The sequence below is a fragment of the Cavia porcellus genome, unplaced genomic scaffold, assembly GCF_034190915.1.
Source record: "Cavia porcellus strain 051 isolate PalLab524CR breed Dunkin Hartley unplaced genomic scaffold, mCavPor4.1 scaffold_12, whole genome shotgun sequence".
NCBI classification, from domain to species: domain Eukaryota; kingdom Metazoa; phylum Chordata; class Mammalia; order Rodentia; family Caviidae; genus Cavia; species Cavia porcellus.
This window is the reverse complement of record NW_026947495.1, coordinates 9,447,124-9,453,494: the sequence shown is the minus strand read 5'-3', so window position 1 is coordinate 9,453,494 and position 6,371 is coordinate 9,447,124. Positions and strand designations below refer to the sequence as shown.

The window sequence follows — 6,371 nt, the reverse complement described above, 5'->3', positions numbered from 1 at the left end:
AATCTTGAATAATCCAGTATCAGGCAATAAAAGCACTATGTACTAAGAAAAGCCTAGAACCTGATGGATTCACAGCCAAATTCTGAAGAACTTCAAGAACTAACACTAATACTTCGGAAATTCGTAAGTGAAATTAAGGAGGAAATCATTCTAGAAACTAACATTGTCCTGTTCTCTAAAACAGACAAGGATCCAACTAAAAAAGTACTACAGGCCAATCTCTAATGAACATAGAGGCAGAAATTCTCAACAAAATACTGGCAAACAGAATGCAACAAATCATCAAAAAGATCATGTACCATGACCAAGTTGGCTTCATCTCAGGCATGCAGGGATGGTTCTTTTGACAAAATCCAACATTTATGATTTAAAAAAAAAACTTGTAAATAAGTAGAGAAGGACCTTATCTGAATCTGATAAAGGCAATTTATTACCAACCTCGTGCTAACATTATATTAAGTAGAAAAAACTGAAAGCTTTCCCTCTAAAGTCAGGAACAAAAAATATCTTTTATCACCACTTCTGTTCAATATAGTCTTCAAACGTTAGCCAGAGAAATCAGACAAGAGAAGGAAATGAGAACATGAATAGGAGAGATAAAGTCTAAAAGTATCATTATTTGCAGTTGACATGTATCATTAGGTTTTACGAAACCTAAAAGACTAAGCCGGGCGTGGTGGCTCATGCCTGTAATCCCAGCACTCAGGAGGCTGAGGTGAGAGGATTGTTGCAAGTTCGAGACCAGCCTGAGCTACAAAGTGAGCTCAAGGCCAGCCTGAACTGCATAGCAAGACCCAGTCTCAAAAAGACAGAAAAAAAAAAAAACCTAAAAGACTCCAACAAAAGCCTCCCAGAATCAATAACCAAATTCAGCAATGTAGCAGGATACAAAATAAACAAATCAGTAGCTGTTCTGTACACCAATAATGAACTTACTGAAAAAAGAAATTAGGAAAACAGTACCATTCACAATAGCATCAAAAAATACTTAGGTATTAAGCTAACTACCATTCTGAAACAGGAAATCAAGCAGGACAACAGAAAATGGAAAAATATTCCCTGTTCTGAATAAACAAAACCAATATAATCAAATGACTTTGCTTCCCAAAGTGATGTACAAATCTAATGCAATCACAATCAATATCAATGGCATTTCTTACAGATCTAGAACAACCCTAAAATGCATGTGGAACAAGAAGAGATCCAGAATAGCAAAAGCAACTCTGAGTAACAAAGGAGATGGCATCAGAATCCCAGAAATTATGTTATAAAGCTACAGTAATAAAAACAGTAAGGTACCAGTACAGAAATAAGCATCTGGCTCAGTGGAACAGAATAGAAGCAGCAGAAACGACCCCAGGCACATACACTTCATTAATTTTTTTTTCCAAAAGGGCTAGAAACATACATTGAAGGAAAGGCAGCCTCTTTAACAAATGGTGCTAGGAATACTGGATATCCACATGCAGAAGATTGAGTCTGTGTCACCATATATTAAACCAAAATCAAAATGAGTCAAAGACCTACACGTTAAAATAGAAGTAGTCTGCCAGAAGATAAAATAGGTACAATTCTTGAAGACACGGACATAGGCAAGGATTCTTTTTTCTTTTTTTCTTTCTTTCTTTCTTTCTTTCTTTCTTTCTTTCTTTCTTTCTTTCTGGCAAGGGCTTTTGAACAGAACCTCAGTGGCACAAGAAATAATACCAAAAATTAACAAATGGGATCATAGCAAATTATTAAGCTTCTCCACAGCAAAAGAAATCACCAAAAGAGACAACATACAGACGACAAAAATTATTTTCCACCTATTCTTGGACAGAGGACTAACATTTAGAATATATAAGAACTCAAGTGAAATGGATAGAAACTTCCTAGAAAAGTACAAACAGCCAATAAATAGATTTTAAAATGTTCAACATCTTTGCCCATTAGCTAAATGTAAATTAAAACTACACTGAGATAACATGTTACCCCAGAAAGAATGGCTGTCATTAAAAAAAGCAATAATATTAACAAATGCTGTAGGATGTAGGGAAAATAATTCTACATTGTTGGTAAAAATGTAAATTCATGTCGTGAGTTCGATCCCTGGTACCGATAAAAACGAAAAAAGACCAAAAAAGAATGTAAATTCATATAACCACTATGGAAATCAGTGTGGAGATTCCTCAAAAAACTAAAAATAGAAATTTCATGTGACCCAGCTATCCCCTAAATATCTTCCCAAAAGATTTAAAATTATCAGGATACATGCAAACCCATGATTGTAGCAGTACAATTTATAATAGCTACATTTCAAAAACAATGTATGTCTATCAATAGATGAATGGATAAGGAAAATGTATTTATATACAATGGAGTACTACTGTGCCATAAACATGAATTTCAGGAATTCATAGAGAAATGGATATAACTTGAGAACCTAACATTAATTAAAATAAGTCAGACACACCAGTTTAAATATCACATAGCTTCTCTTATATGAGAAACAAAGTATATTTATACAAAGATGGGAAGATGGGATGTGGTGAGAGTTGTTCCCTGAATTACCTATCCCATTGTTTCAAAAGTGCTTTAATGTATATGCTAATTTGTTTCATTTATACTACAAGTTTCTCTTAGTTTTTTGTAAAGAAAGTTTTGTACTAATACAGTTCTGTTGCTTTTGTGAGAATCTTTTTTTTTTTTTTGTACTGGGGATCAAATTCACAATCTTGCTTTTTGCCAGGCAGACACTTAGGCCACTGAAATAAATCCCCGCTATAATCTTTCGTAGATGTCTTGTACTCTAGGTAACTACTATGATATGTATTTACTATTGTTATTCTGTTATGAAATTTTATGTTTTCATAAAGGAAAAATTTATCAATGAGTTAAAAAAATGGGCATCTGTACAGTTGGACCTCTATCTACAGATTCTGTATTTACAGATTCAAACAGGTGTGAACTGAAAATACTTATAAAAATTGCATCTGCTGAATATGTGCAGGTTTTATTGTCATTATACTGTGGATGATACAGTGTGATAACTGTTTATATAACTTTTTGTTTTTTTGTCTTTTTGAGACAGGTCTCGCTATGCCATTCAGGCTGGCCTTGAGCTCACTTTGTAGCCCAGGCTGGTCTCGAACTCGCAATGGGCCTGGTTAGTACTTGGATGGGAGATCCTCCTGCCTCAGCCTCCCAAGTGCCGGGATTACAGGCGTGTGTTTATGTAACATTTGCATTGCATTAGGTATCATGATTCAATTATATTGCCTTGGTATCAGTCATTTTTGCTTCTTTTATTTTGCATCATCATTGGTTGTTAATTTTATTAGTTCAGGAAATAATTTTTTCTTTTCTTGATATTTCTGCTATACCATTTTCTTTCCATTGATTTATATTCATTGGTTTTCAATATCTCCTTTACTTTTTGGTTTTCATTTATATTGTTTCAGATAAATTGGTTGAATTATTCATTTTTAATCTTTTTGTCATATATGCATTTAGGGTTTTTTTTTTTTTTGGTGTTTTGGTTTTTGGCTTTTGAGATAGTGTATCACTATGTAGTTCACACTGACCTTGAACTCCCAAAGTAGCCTAGGCTAGGCCTTGAACTCATGAGGACCCTCCTGTTTCAGCCTTGCAAGTGTTGGGATTACAGGTGTGCGCTACTACATCCAGCTAGGTTATTTATTTTCTTTTTAAGGGTGATTTAATGTCTTTTAATTATCAGTGATATGGTTTGTGCCTAGATGTCTCCTCAAAGCCTCGTGCAGTCATAGGTGAGGTTTTTCAGAGCTGGCTAGATCTGGAGTGTGTGATGTTAGGACTGAGAGTGAGTGATTATGCAATCAGTGCACCAGCTGGTTTGGCTTAGTTCTGAGTGTGGATAATAGGAAGCCCCTCTGTGGGTGTGAGTGCTGTCTACCCTAAGCAAGCAGCCTAGACAGAACGTAAGGGACAGAAAGAGGGCTGTTGTTGCCACTTGTTTCCTCACTACTTCTCTGCTTGCTGTCTGCCATGAACTATTGCCCTTTGCCATGTGCCACCCTGCCTTGGAGCCAGCTGCTGTGAACAGAAACCCCTACAAACTGTGAACTAAATAACCCTTTCCTCCTTTAACTTTGTGTTGAGTATTTTTTGTCTCAGCAACAACAAAAGTAACAATTAGCAAGTTCAAAGCATATATAAATATATATATATACACACTTTTTTTGGGATTCATGAATTACCTAAAGTATATGTTTCCTCCTCACCCTCCCCCCAAAAAAGATTCCATCTTCCAGCGCCTCTGCACTGGAGATGAAGACTTAACACATGAATCTGGAGAAGCTGAAAGCACAGCGTACACAAATTATCAGTATGATTTACACCTTGGTGTTGGCCTTGATCACCTGGTCACAATGGTGGTACCAACTGTGACATCACTCTCCTTTCTCTTTTTCTGTATAGCACTCTGCCAGAAAGTCAATATGGACTATGGAGTTACGTTCCACTTTTATGTAGTACTTTATATGCAATTATGTTCCACTTTTTTGCATAAAAAGTAGCTACATAAATTACCTGGAAATGTTACACATGGGAGATTTTGCCTCTTCTGCCCCATTTACTTACCTGTACAATCACTTATTTATATAGAGTCATAGATATGTGTTTTATACTCTAAATTATCACCCAGTTTCACATTATTTGTTTTGTTATTCCATTTATTCCAGGTTTGTCCAGTGGGATCTCTGAATTGGCTCCTGTGTCCAAGTCATTCTTAGGTTTTGATTTTTTTTAAACTTTTGTTACCCTGTGATGAATTCAGATATAATCCAGGCTCATGTGTACAACAAACAAAGAATTGCACGGGACACCAGGTGGAAAGTAGCAAGCTCCTACATTTACTGAAGAGCATGGGAAATTGTGCTCAGGGCAGGTCTGTGCCAACAAAATATACCACTCAGACAAAAAAGTGGTACTGCCCGTCAGCCACTACTGCTGCCTCCTTCCACAGCTCTCGGTGCTGCCTGGGTGCTGGTCCAGTGTGGACCTGGTGCATCTTTCGTGAAGAGGCAGCTAAGAAGGCTCAGGCCCTCGCTGTGGCTGACAGAAAGTCCAAGGAAGGAATCTAGACTGAGAACAAGGAGCACGTTAATTTGAAGGTGGCAAGCAGGATGGTGCCGAGGTGCAGTTTAAGATGAAGAGGCACACACCACTCAGTAAACTAACACGAGCCTGCTGTAGATGACGGTGTTTGTCAGGAAGGCAGATCAGACTCGAGTTCAGTGGACAGCCAATCAGGGAAACAGACACAACCGCACAATTGGAAATGGAGGATGAAAACACAGTTGATGTGTTCCAGCAGCAACAGGAGGCATCTACTAAAAGGGAGCTGCAATGACTACTCAGAGCTCTGTTCCCAGACAGTATCAGTTAGAAAAGTGCAGTTTGCTTCCACCACGTCCTGACTACTACCTACAGCTTTCTCTTCCCCATTCCTTTATTGCACATAAAGTATACGATGTATGTGCACAAGCATGTTGCTTTCTTTTTTTTTTTTTTAACTAAAAGGCCAACAATGTTTTGATTGACATCAAATGGAGATGGGATGTGGAATTACTGATTCTGTGAAAATAATTTCCTTTCTCCATTAGTAGCATGCTCATCAGCTGTTATCTTTATATTCTATTAAGTTATTTTGCTCTCGCTGTTTTAACAGAAAAGACTACAACAAAAAATCCTTTCATATCTTGTTTGATTGGAAAATTTTAATGTTTTTCATTTATCATTGTAAAACCAAGGAGAATTTATAACTTTTTTGTACATAGCTGTTACATGTAGGGCAATCTGTCTTTAAGTGGAAGTAAATTACTCTTTAATGAAAAAAAGAATCCTAGGTAGTTTTTTTTTTAAATCAAGTATCTTGTTGTTTAAAGAAATTTCTTGTTTAAAATGAAAAAAAAAAGAAAAACTGGGCATGGTGGTGCACACCAGTAATACTAGCACTCAAGAGGCTAAGGCAGGAACATTGTTGCAAGTTTGAACCCAGCCTGGGCTACAAAGTGAGTTGAAAGCCAGCCTGAACTGCTTAGTGAGACTATATCAAAAAATTTAAAAACATAGATAAATAAAATAAAACGTACTGAGATTACAAGAAAAAAAGGCACTGTGCACAGAGGATAGCAGCAGCTACAGCAGCAGTGACAGCCCCCAATATACCAGGCTTAGGAATTTAAAGGATCTACACCTCAGCGCCACACCCCTCTGCTGAATCTGTAGGTGTGATTGACAGGAATGATTGAAAGGATACTATGGGTTTTCGCAAGGGCTCTCAACAACATACATGCTCATCCCAGAATTTATTGTGATCTTAATGTATGGCGTGTGCATATTTATGG

The 6,371-nt window shown here is 36.9% G+C and overlaps 1 pseudogene; it reads left to right on the top strand.

Moving 5' to 3' along the window:
- Window positions 1–4,886: 4,886 nt before the first annotated feature.
- On the top strand, window positions 4,887–5,685 carry LOC100723971 (small ubiquitin-related modifier 2-like; annotated as a pseudogene).
- Window positions 5,686–6,371: the final 686 nt, after the last annotated feature.